The sequence below is a fragment of the Musca autumnalis genome, unplaced genomic scaffold (genome assembly GCF_047663935.1).
Source record: "Musca autumnalis isolate F117 unplaced genomic scaffold, ASM4766393v1 scaffold_3, whole genome shotgun sequence".
NCBI classification, from domain to species: domain Eukaryota; kingdom Metazoa; phylum Arthropoda; class Insecta; order Diptera; family Muscidae; genus Musca; species Musca autumnalis.
In genome coordinates this window covers 191025778-191039179 of record NW_027411866.1, presented here as the reverse complement: position 1 = coordinate 191039179, position 13402 = coordinate 191025778, and the positions used below count along the sequence as shown (strand labels likewise).

Here is a 13402-nt window from a genome sequence, read left to right as displayed (position 1 = left end):
GACATAATACCTTTAGGGTATTAAAATATAGTTATCAATGCAATCATGAATAAAAATTCCGTGCATAATTTGTTTCCTTTCCCAAATGTCACAATTTTTTTCCATATTTATGCGAAAAAAGGGTATATTTTGATTCGACTAGAATATGCCATCATGAAGCAAATCTAGTAGCTTTTAACTTTTAACAAATATTGATTTTAAAAGAGTTTCTAAAATTATTTTCCGTGCGGAAAATTCGGAGGGAAATATTCATGATTGCCCTGTATATGTTTTTATATGTTATATGTTTTTAGTAAAATATGAAAGATTTTATGTAATATTCAATATTAAGTGTGTCTGCGTACTCGATAATTTGTAATAATTATTACAAATTATTACTGAATGTTGTCTTTTTACACAAATGTTCAGTAAAAGAGAATGAATTGAGAAACTTGTTTTGAAATTTTTATTACTGAGAACTAATAATTTTTACTGAAGGAATTTTGTTCAGTAACATTTTGTAGCTTTAGGCAGTTGTAAAAAGTTTAAAATATTCAAATATCATAAACGTAAATATTAATCAAATTGAAAACCTTTACTGAATGTTGTCTTTTTACTTTTTTAATTTTTTTCTTTGAGAGAGTTTAAAATGCTTTACTCTCTAAAAAGAAGTTACTGAATAATATTTACTGAGAAAGTACAAGGACAAACCTATTGTCTTAGTCTTAATTTCTAGCTCATTTGATATTCTGTCAGACAATTTGGACGAGCAGAAACTATTAACATATTTGGATACGTTCATTTTGACATTTCTGATTGAGTTTTTGAACAAATTTTGAACAAATAGAAAGCAACTTATATTGTAATAAGAAGGCTGGGTTATAGGAAATTTTCTAAGTCTTTTAGTCCAGATTTATTGCTGTGGCGGAATAATAATCAATAACATAATAATCTGCTAAGAAATCGACGTTTAACGATAATAAACTTAATTTAGAACACTTTTTGATGACTATCCAAATTTAATTTGACGATTTTCGTCAAAAAAAATTAGTTGCATATTTTGCATATTTTTTTGCATATTTTGCATATTTTTTGCATATTTTTTGCATATTTTGCATATTTTTTGCATATTTTGTGCATATGCAAAATATGCAAATATGCAAAAAAAAAATAAAAAATATGAGCCTGTCATTGCATTCAGTTTTCTTCAAAACGAATTTTGGTCCAATCAGAATTTTCGTATCTTTATTAATAAAAAATATGCAAATATGCAAAATCCGATGTCTATTTATTAGCCACTACAGAAGTTCCGCATAAATGCTGACCATTGCCAGTAAATTTGATATTTCCCAGTCCACCGAAAACGAGTCATGTCAATTTGTACTCAGTATAGGTGAACAACAACAGAAAACGTGAAAAGTTTAGAGAGTATAGTCAAATATTGTCTAAATCAATATATTTTTGTCAACGGAAAACCTAAACTGACATTACATTTTTTAATTAAAAACAAGTAAGAAAGTATCAGTCAACTGTGCTGGTGGAGATATACTTAAGCCGCTGAACAAAAACAAAAGAAACAAGTAAAAAAGCGTTAAGTTCGGCCGGGCCGAACTTTTCTAACCCTCCACCATAAAATATTCTGAACTAAAATGGAATAATTAGTTTTCATTCCTGTCCCCAACTTTAAGTGGGTACGTTAAAATGTCAGATAATGTACATAAAATGCCTATATATAACTATGTATGTTGAAAATTTTTGGTGGGCTAGAAATTGGGAGGTACCGTTATATAGGGGTTATAATAAAACATGGACAGTTTCGGTTCAAAATTGCAGCTAGAATCCTCAAAATACCGAAAATCGGTACATAACGTGGGAACTTCAAATGTCATTAACAGCTAGTTCGGAGGTATTTGGGCTATACGAAAATATGAACTTAAATGAACAATTTTTGTTGGCTTTTAAATTTCAAATTACAGAAAGTTCGTCCAAAAATAAAGCTAAGGTACGGAAAATCGGGAGGTTTGTTTTGGGGCTATCCCAAAACATGGACCTGCGTTGGTTAAACATTTTAAGTAAAATCCTCAAAGTACCGAAAATCGGGAAGTATCGTTATATTGGGGCTATGTTGAAAATTGTTGATGCAGATGTGTGGTAACCACTACAACCTTTAAATGTCAAATTACAGTTAGTTCGGTTAAAAATTGTAGCTAAAATTGCAAAATTACTGAAAATTGAGAGGTATTGTTATATGGGAGTTATATCCGAACATGGACCTATGTTGACAATTTTTGATGGAGAGGTGTTGTGACCACTAAGAACTTCAAATGTCAAATTACTGCTAGTTCGGTTTAATATTGTAGCTAAAATCATCAAATTACTGAAAATCGGGAGGTATCGGGGGCTTTATCAATACATCAACCTTTCTTGACAATTTTTGGTGACCACTAGGAATTTCAAATGTCAAATTAGAGATAATTCGGTTAAAACTTGTAGGTAAAATTCTCAAAATACCGAAAATCGGGAGGTACCGTTATATGGGGCTATACCAAAACATGGACCTACGTTCATAATTTTTTCGAATATAAGTTTTTTAGTCAGTAAGAACCCTAAATATCAAATTATAGCTAATTCGGTCTAGAAATGTGACTTAAAACGTCAAAATACCTGAAATCAGGCGGTAACGTTATATGGGGGCTATTCCAAAACATGGACCTATGTCCACAAGTTATATAAGTTTATTGACATTTAAGAACCCTAAGTGTCAATTTATAGCTAAATCGGTCTGAAAATGTAGCTAAAAACGTCAAAATACCGTAAATTGGGGGTACCGTTATATGAGAGCTATACCAAAACGTGTACCTATGTCCACAACCTTTGTTATATAAGTTTATTGACACTTAAGAACCTTAAATGTCAAATTATAGCTAAATCGGTCTGAAAATGTAGCTAAAATCGTCAAAATACCGTAAATCGGGGGGTACCGTTATATGGGGGCTATACCAAAACGTGGACCGATATAGCCCGTCATCGAACTTGACCTGCCTGCAAACAAAAGACGCATTTTCCCAAAATTTCAGCGTCCTATCTCCATTTTTGTGGATGCTAGAGTGATTACCACAGACGGACGGACGGACGCACGTGCACAGATCGACTCAGAATTTTACCCTGATCAAGAATATATATTTGATAGGGTCGCAAATGAGTATTTCAATGTGTTACAAACGGAAAAACAAACTTAATATACCCTCCATACTATGGTGAAGGGTATAAAAACAAAACCAAACCAAAGACAATAATTATGCCATTTTTATACCCTCAGCCTTTAGGCTAAGGAGGGTATATGGGCAAAACTGCCAATTATTTCATATTCCATTTCCAAAAAATTGAATTTTTTCTTTTCGCGCTACATCAACGATTTTTGGTACACAGGCTAAGAAAAAATTCCCCTTTACAAATCCGCTCGCGAGCAAATTTTTGGTTGTTGCGGACAAATGTTATCGCGGTTTTACTTCTGCTTTTAAGAAACAATTATTATAAAAACGCTAATTATTTTATTGAGCACAATTGTCACTAAAAAGTTATCACGAAGTGACGTCATTACGTAGATTGCATAATATTTGTAAAATGTTACTCAGCATTCGCGGAATTTACAAAAAATTGACAAAATTTTAAATGTAATCCGAATTTTTTGAAAATATAGGTCCATTTACCCGTCAAAAATTACAAAAAAGTAACAGTTTTAAATAAAGACATCACGGAGAATCAAATGAGACCAAACTTATAATCATCGGGATAGTAGTTAGGATATTATAGCCAAAATAAGCACATATTTGTGTTACAAAAACCAATTTTGGTTTGGATTAATAGTTTTCACATGCATTCTAGAGTTGAAAATATTGGAAAAATTCTATAGGAGTACTTCTTTTATTTTTCTTCAAACTCCCAAAGAAAATGGGCGGATTTTGCTTTATCTACATTCACATAGAAGGTTTCCCATTGAGAAAAGTTATCGGGTTGATGAAATAAATCATTAGTCATTTTAAACGGAAATAGAGTTCAAATAAACCGCTTTTACATATATGCATTATTAAAATATGTGTAAATCGCGTAATTATCAAAATCGTTTTGTCCGCATGTGATTTTCATGTACAGCAAGACCATATCTTTTAATTTGTATATATTTTTGAAATATAATTTGGACGCTAAGATGTAGCATCGGCTGCATCTTAGCATTAAAAAACCTATAAAACATCGCTAATTTGCGCAAAGTTCATACAATTTCGTTCCGCATCCGGTTTTAGTGTCACCATGAAAATCTGCATCGATGTATACCTATTTCAAGGCAATCAGTCAAGAACCGTGGATGTAGCATCACACACTATTTTTGGGATAAAATGAATGCAGTTCCCTTATCAGTGAAGTTTTTAAATCTCTGTTTCCGCAAAAAGTTAGATGCTGCACTAGTTTTTTCATAGTAGTGGAAACGGCCGACAGAATACGCGATAAAATGCGCGATATTTTCGAAAACAATTTTAGGTCATTTTCCTACCTTGGAATTTCTCCTATCTCGCGTTTTAGTAGATGGATTTTAACGAGTATTGATTTATTAGATCCGCAACGTAAAAATCCAAAATTTGCAATCATGCACAAGTAAATCGAATGCCAATTGTACAAATTAGACCCGAAATATTTGATTTTTAGAAATTTGTTCGCACAAAATTTTCGTATTTGGATACAGATTTCCCTGAAGCTGTGTAGGCTACATTCACGACACATATATCAAATAAATCAGAATCGTGAGTTCTTCATTCCTATATATGATTTTTTGCAAAACCTGTTTGCGGAACGAAATTATAAGAAAATTTCAAAAAACACTTAAAATCTGGCTTCAAAATGTCAGCATCATTTAATGGTAGACGCAGATCAAATTTTGAAAAGTTATACATTGGTGGGATGATCCTTATTTAGTTGGCTTCTACTTTCACTTTGACAGGAAAATCGGGGAAAATGTGGTTTAATCACAAATCGAGAGAAAACAAAAAAAGTCACGTTGGCTTCAACCCATTTTTACCCATTTTTTAACATAAATATAGCCACAGCTTCCGCGCAAATCAACTTTGAAGGCCAATATTTTTTGCCAAGTCTAAAAACATTTCATTTTATCCAAAAGCATTTAAATTGTACAATATACAACCACTATTCGCGAGTTATAAAGGGGTAAACCTTGGCTTCAACGATGTTAAATTTTCAATAATTTTGCCCATATACACTTTGATACGATGAAAATGTGCCTCATAGAAATAATGGTTTTAGACCCCAAGTATGTTTGGACGAAATGTGTTTCAGACAATTTGGAGTCGATCTATCCATGTCCGTCCGTCAGTCTGCCTGTCTGTCCTGCTGGCTGGAGCGCACGATAACTCTCGAACGGAAGAACCGATTCGGTTCAAATTTGGCTTTCGTAATATTTTGCCCAAACTTAGTTTAAGTTCGAAGATGAGCTACATCGGTTCACTCCTTCCGGTACCTCCCCCACAAAAGTTCGAAAATGTTCGGAAAGTTTGTGCGCACGATAACTCTTGAAGGGAGTGACCGATTTGGTCCATACTTTGTATAGCGTAAACTTTCTACCAGAGTTATATGAGGTTTCAATATGGTCTCAATAGGTCTACTCCTTCGGGTATCTCCCACACAAAATTTCGGAAAAGTTCAGTTTAGAGCCATCTCTCGAATCGCTTTGATTTTTGTTTTAGCAACTAGTATTCACTGCCCTCCATACGAAGGTACAAGTTTCATCAGGGGCATGTCCATACTTCCTGAGAAAATAGCATGAAAATTGCAAAAAACCCCTATGACACCGTGTGAGGTGGTTGGAGCGCAAGATAACTTTCGAACGGATCTGCCGATTCTATCCAAAATACGGCCTTAGTATTATTTTGTCCAAACATAGTTTAAGTTTGAACATAAGCCATATCGGTCCACTCTTTCAGGTACCTCCCCCACAAAAGTTCAAAAATGTTCGGAAAAATTGTTCGTACGGTAACTCTTGAAGGGAGTGGCCGAATTGGTCTATACCTTACATATCCTAATATATCTACCAGATATAGATCAGGTTCAAGTATGGAGTATATTTGTCCACTCCATCCGGTACCTCACACACAAAATTTCGGATAAGACCTGCTATCGAATCACTTTGATTTTTGTTGAAGCAACTTGCATTCGCTGCCTCAATTACGAAGGGAAAAGTTTTTTTAGGGGCAAGTCCATACTTCTTGAGCAAACAGCCCGAAGAGTGTTATAACCCCCTATGGCACCATATGTTGTGGCTGGAGATCCACTTCCATAACGGTCAATGTCGATCCATTCCTTTTAGTATCTATTCCGCAAAACTTTTGATCTTTAATCCCAATCAAAATTTTTGTCGGTTCAAACGCCCAACATTTTTAAAACCCCCTAAATACATACGTATTTTGGAAAAAAACAATTGTTTCAATATACACAGGCTGAGGGTATATCTCTGTCGGCAAAGCCGACTGATACTTTTTTACTTGTTAAATCAAGAGTTTGCTTTAAAATCTGTAGGTACCGAAATGTGGGGCTATACCCAATAACTGACATATACCAAACATCTTTGGCAACCGAACGTCTTCATAAAGGAGCCGAAATATCAAATTAGTTTTAGAGTTATCTTGCACAATAGCCATTATGGTATGTGCCGTTAGGGTTTTGGAGCTTTTGGGCCATTATCGCTGGAAGTATTAACTTATCCCAGAAAAATATTGTACCGTTTAAATGAGGCCGCTGGAGCAACCTACTGAAAAAGATTAAAAACGATCTTAAACTTCACTTTTTCCTAGGGAGGTACCCGAAGGAGTGGACCGATATAGTCCATATTCTAATCTGATACATGACTGGATGAAATAATACGATGTGCAAAGGCTCCATCAATTAGAAACTCCCTGCGAGAATTTTCTTGTGGATTTGCCATTTTGGTTGGTGCCGTAAGGGTTTCACGGAGCTTTTAGGCTAATATCTCAAGAAGTATGGACGTGAGCAAGAAAAAAATTGTACCGTCGTAACTGGAGCCGCAAGGACAAACTACTGAAAAAAATTTCAACACGATCCGAGAGTGTTCTGAAATTCTCTTTATCCGAATTTTGTGTGGGAGGTACCCGAAGGAGTGGACCGATATAGTCCATATTCGAGTCCGATATATATCTGGAAGGAATAATACGATGTGCAAAGTTTGGACGAAATCAATTGCTCCCTTCAAGAGTTATCGTTTTATAGGAACATTTTTAACTTTTGTGGGGGAGGTACGGATGGAGTTGGCCGATATGGCCCATCTTCGGACTTAAACTAAGTTTGGACAAAATATTACCATACCTAAAATTTGGTACGAATCGGTTGATTCGTTCGAGAGTTATCGTGCGCACCAGCCAGCCCGACGGACGGACATGGCTAAATCGATCCAAAATGTCTGAAACGAATTTCGTCCAAACATACTTGGGGTCTAAAACCGTTATTTCGATGAGGCACGTTTTTGGTAGTATCAAAGTGTATATGGCAAAAACCACAAATGTTTTACAATCGATGAATCCGAGTTTCACCCATTCAGAATTCGCGAACTGTTAACATATTCTATATAGAACGACTGCAATTCTTTAAAATGAAGTGTTTTAGGAGGGATCCGATAATGTCTACCATTAACATTAATATTCGTGGAAGCTGTGTTGACATCAATGTTGAAAAATGGGTAATAATGGGTTGATGCCAATAAGTTTTTTATGTTCCCTTCCGATCTCTGGCTTAACCTTATATTTTATAGACCTATGCCCAAAAAAGGAATCACAGAATACTCCATGGGCAACATGATACTAGTGTATGATTTGTCGATATATCCACGGCATCCACCTAAAATAGATGCTAACATTTTGACGCCGGAATTTCGGGGCTTTTGAACATAACTCGTGGTTCTACGTCATTTAATGTATGTATATCTCATGAATGTGCTCTTTACAGAATCCTAGTAATTGGAGTCTAAATGCCAAAATGAGTGATTTAAAATTTACAAGTGTCATTCAATTTCCTTTGTACCCCGCGTGAATTTAGTTTTTTTACGCGACGGATTTAATGAACCCCTCCGCGATCGAATCCATCCACTAAAACCGCGGATATAGATACCTTGAAAATAGGAAAATTAGTAAAAATATTTTTTGACAAATCCGCGTACTAAACCGCGATTTTCTCTTACATATTTTACATAAATGGAATCCTTTATACGCGATTATAATATTTGCAAAAACGCGTGTTATAAATTACAGAAATACGCGAGTTATATGCGTTTTTTACGTAAAATAGAATGTGGAGGCACATTTATTTGAAACAGGTGTATATTGACGTATTTTTGATGGGCGCTAATAAAATCGTATGTGCATCAAAATAGTATGTTATCGGAAGAAATAGTAAAAATTAGTAGATTCTTGCAGTTCTGGAACAGACTGACTATAAGTTACATAGGAATACATACTGACACATACACCGAGAGAAAAAATGTGATCGAAATTATAAAAAATTTAGCACGCATGTGCTCATATTGATATTATTAAAGGTCAGATTCGAAAAAAATAACGACAGCCGTGCAAAAAAATTTTTTGAACACGCCCTTGCTCATGTTGACACCATACGGTGTTGATTTTGCGTCGAATGTTTTCCTTCTGTGTACTGCTTGAATGAAATTAATGCATACAACAAATTGTTTCCCAACGACGAGACAGATCTGATCAAAATTAACCACTATAACCTGATCAAAAATAAGAGTAATTATTAATCCATAATTTAGTTCTAGACCTACATTTTATCATTTTGTCAGGCTTATATCTTCGATACCATAAAGAATTTTGAGTTGCATCTCTCGTCTTAATGAACATAAATTCCTTAGTGAAATAAAACACATTTTCTTCAAAGTTCAAATCATCAGGGGGAAATCGGCAAATAATGTAAAAAATAGGTACATCAATATTTAAAATATACATATGTATGAATGTATGTATATGAAAAATGTATTGATGAATTACCAATATTAAATGCGATTTCATCTTTGTCCAATAAAATATTTCCATTCACCTTTTTGGTTCAATTACACTATGCAACACTGAAAATGCAAACAAGTTCTAATATTCAATTTTTGAAAGCACATATTTAGACTACGAAAACCCTAGTAGGGTTTTGTCCTGTCAGATCCAGTTCGGATTTTATGGCCTCCTCTAAACCGGGCTAAATCTACACTTTTTTGCATTTATCAGGCCTTTATCTCAGAAACGCATAAGAATTTGGCCTTGCTGTCTTTAGCAATATTATAACCCTTAACTAACAGAACTTTTTCTAGGGCATCAAAATCTATAAAATATAGAAAATTTTACATAATTGCTGAAATTCTGGTCAGTATCGGCTAAACTATTGGTAGTTGAACCAAGTAACCTTTTGCAAAAATCTTCCAAATAAAGTTCTCAACAATTCTTTAGAACATTCCGAAACTCTAAACGGCTTACTTTATGTTGTTTCAGCGTTATTTTGCATCATATCTTTTACAACACGTATTTCAAACACAGTTCACACCAACAGTTTATTCTCGCATTTCGGATTTCACTACATTATTGACATTTTTATTAAATCGTAGTTGAAAAATGTACTGAAAACAACGGCATAGAGGAATTTTACAACAATTACATGTTCTGAAGAGTTTGTATTACATTCCAGGGAATATTTTTCCAAAAGAAAATATTCAGAAAAATTAACGGGTTTGGACATACGGTGCGAAATGTATAAAAATTGTGGAATTTTTGCATATATTTTGAAATTTGAGGCAATAAATGTTGTTTTTCGAGTTAATTATTTCTCCAATTATTTTATTCTTGTCCTTGTCTACAAATTTGCTTCAGAGGTCAGAAGAAGATTCATATTGGTTTCAGAGATATAGCACCGAATTTCTTTAAAAAGTCAATATTTAACCATGTTTAGATGGGGCCATAAAATCGGAGCTGGATCTGACACAACAAAACCCAACTAGGGTTTCTTGTTGTTTGGGCCTGTACTTTCAAAAAATGCTCAGTTCGAATTGTTTGCACAAGATCACTTTAAAAATGTTGCACAGTGTTATAAAATGTATTGGACATTTAATTTACTAAAAAGCACAATTTCTTTAAGAAACAAGTAAAAACGTATCAGTCGGATTTGCCGACAGAGATATACCCTCAGCCTTTGTATAATGAAAACATTTTTTCCCAAAAAATGCATGTATTAAGGGGGTTTAAAAATTTTCGGGCTTTTGAACCGACGAAAATGTTGATTAGGATTAAAGATCAAAAGTTTTGCGGTACTATAGGGGGCTGTTTTCCCAAGAAATATTGACTTGCCCCTGAAAAACTTTTACCATCGCAATTGAGGCAGCGAATGCAAGTTGCTTCAACAAAAATCAAACTGGTTCCATGTCAAGTCTTATAGTGAACTTATCCGAAATTTTGTGTTGGAGGTATCGGATGGAGTGGACAAATATAGCCCATATTTGAACCTGATCTATATATGGTAGATATATTAGGATGTGTAAAGTATAGACCAATTCGGCCACTCCCTTCAAGAGTTACATTACGAGCAATTTACCGAACATTTTTGAACTTTTGTGGGGGAGGTACCTGAAGGAGTGAACCGATATGGCTTATCTTTGGACTTAAACTAATTTTGAACAAAACATTACGAATACCAAATGTTGGACCGAATCGGCAGATCCGTTCGAGAGTTATCTTGCGCTCCAACCACCTCATACGTTGTCATAGGAATTTGTTTGCAACTTTCAGGCTATTTTCTCAGGAAGTATGGACTTGCCCCGGATGAAACCGAATCGCTTTGATTTTTACTTTAGCAACTTGTATTCACTGCCCCCCATACGACGGTATGTATGGGGGGCAGTGAATACAAGTTGCTACAACAAAAATCAAAGCGATTCGAGAGATGGCCCTAAACTGAACTTTTTCGAAATTTTGTGTGGGAGGTACTCGAAGGAGTGGAGTGATAGAGTCCATATTGAAACTATACCTAAGTCTGGTACACATTTCACGATGGGCAAAGTATTGACCAAGTCGGTTACTCCCTTCAAAAGTTATCGTGCGCACAAATTTTCCGAACATTTTCGAACTTTTGTGGGGGAGAGGATATAACCCACCTTCGAACTTAAACTATGTTTGGACCAAATATTGCGAAAGCCAAATTTTGGACCAAATCTGTTCATCCGTTCGAGAGTTAACGTGCGCACCAGACAGACAGACGGACGGACATTGCTAAATCGACTCCAAATTGTCTGAAACACATTTCGTCCAAACATTTTACCCTATGAAAGTGTATATACCCTCGTTAGCATAAATGCTGAGGGTATAAAAAGCAAAACATAACGAAAGTTTTTGAAAATTGTCAGACGGTGTAGTTATCATCCCTGGAGGACACTTTCGGGTGAAGTAACTTATATTTAAATATAAAGAATCTCTAGAGCAGTAAAATCCGAGAAAAGCTTATATTACACTAGGAATAATTTCCCTTTCTTATTTTTTAAACAGTTCAGATTAATCCCTGTTTTGAAAGGAAAAGGTCGTGAGTAAGATAGTCCGACAAAACACGCTTTTGTGGGGGTTCTAAACCCCCTTGCATAATGTTGACATTTTCGGGGTACTTCAGCATCTAGAAATTTTTTTAGGCTGCACCGATTGCTATAGGGGAACATCTTACTGTCCTTTTGGTATTACATAGTTGGTACTTATACGATAAAGTATAACAAAATATTAAATGTGCTTTTTATATAAAAAAAACTTAAATTAAACCATAAAATCACTTTGCATTACTATTTCGTTTTTTACACCAAAATTAATAACAAATTTAGCCATATGTCATTTCCATTATAGTTGTACACTTAAAGAGTAGCTATGAAGAATTCATTAAAAATGTATTTTTTAATGAATTAGTCCCACCTCCTGCAGTGACATAGAACGCCAAGCTCAATTGTGCATTAAATATTTCCACATAAACTATTTTCTATCCATAAATTCTTACTATTTTATTTTCAATAGATAAAAATACATCGTCGTATTTTATATTCGACTACACAATTTGGCATGCAAAATCCATTTGTCATCCGATGAGTCTAAACGAGCAGTTAACTAAGCCACAGATGTGCACACATAAACTGTTTGCAATGAATTATGTACATATTTGTTTGTTGAATGCAATTTAAAAACAATAATGTCGGAATATTTGTTTTATTTGAATAAATATTTGAATTGTGTAGTGGTTTACAACAATAAGTAGAGATGTTCATAAAGGATTACATATGTAGAACATTAAATACATACTTAAACTGGGGATTTACTTCAACTATTATGTGAGTAGTATTTATATAGGGCACATGGTTTATAAACATCAGGTTTCATAAAAAAAGGACAATCGGAGTTATTGTTATTATTCAGATAAAAAGTGTAATCTTTATGAATAACAAGTAAAAAAGTATTAGTCGGCTTTGCCGACATGGATATACCCTCAGCCTGTATATATTGAAACAAATTTTTCCAAAAAACGTATGTATTTAGGGGTTTTTAAAAATTTTGGGCATAATCATTAGGATTAGAGATCAAAAATTTTGCGGAGGAGATACTAAAAGGAATAGATCTACATTGACCATTATGGAAGAGGATCTCCATTGAACATATGGTGCCATAGGGGGATTTTACACCCTTCGGGATGTTTGCTCAAGAAGTATGGACTTGCCTCTGAAAAAACCATTACCTTCGTAATTGAGGCAGCGAATGCAAGTTGCTTCAACAAAAATCAAAGTGATTCGATAGCAGGTCTTAAAGTGAACTTATCCGAAATTTTGTGTGGGAGGTACCGGATGGAGTGGACAAATATAGTCCATATTTGAACCTGATCTACATCTAGTAGATAGTTTAGGATGTGTAAAGTATGGACCAATTCGGCCACTCCCTTCAAGAGCTACATTTTTGAACTTTTGTGTCGTTCGTTGGTAATGGCATCAGTTGAGAACGGCTGGACCGATTGCGATAATTTTTATACCCTCAGCATTTATGCTAACGAGCGTATATACACTTTCATAGGATCAAAATGTGCCTCATCGAAATAATGGTGTTAGATCCCAAGTATGTTTGGACGAAATGTGTTTCAGACAATTTGGAGTTGATTTAGCCATGTCCGTCCGTCTGTCTGTCTGGGTGAAGCGCACGATAACTCTCCAACGGATCAACCGAATCGGTCCCACATGTGGCTTTCGTAATATTTTGTCCAAACTTAGTTTGAGTTCGAAGATGGGTTATATCGGTCCACTCCTTCCGGTATCTCTTGCACAAAAGTTCGGAAATGAACGGAA

General features: G+C 34.7%; 1 protein-coding gene across 13 annotated transcripts in view; it reads left to right on the top strand.

The window, feature by feature from the left end:
* Positions 1 to 13402, top strand: part of LOC141398615 (otoferlin-like) — a 454472-nt gene that overhangs the window by 45157 nt on the left and 395913 nt on the right. The gene's annotated exons all lie outside the window — the stretch shown is intronic.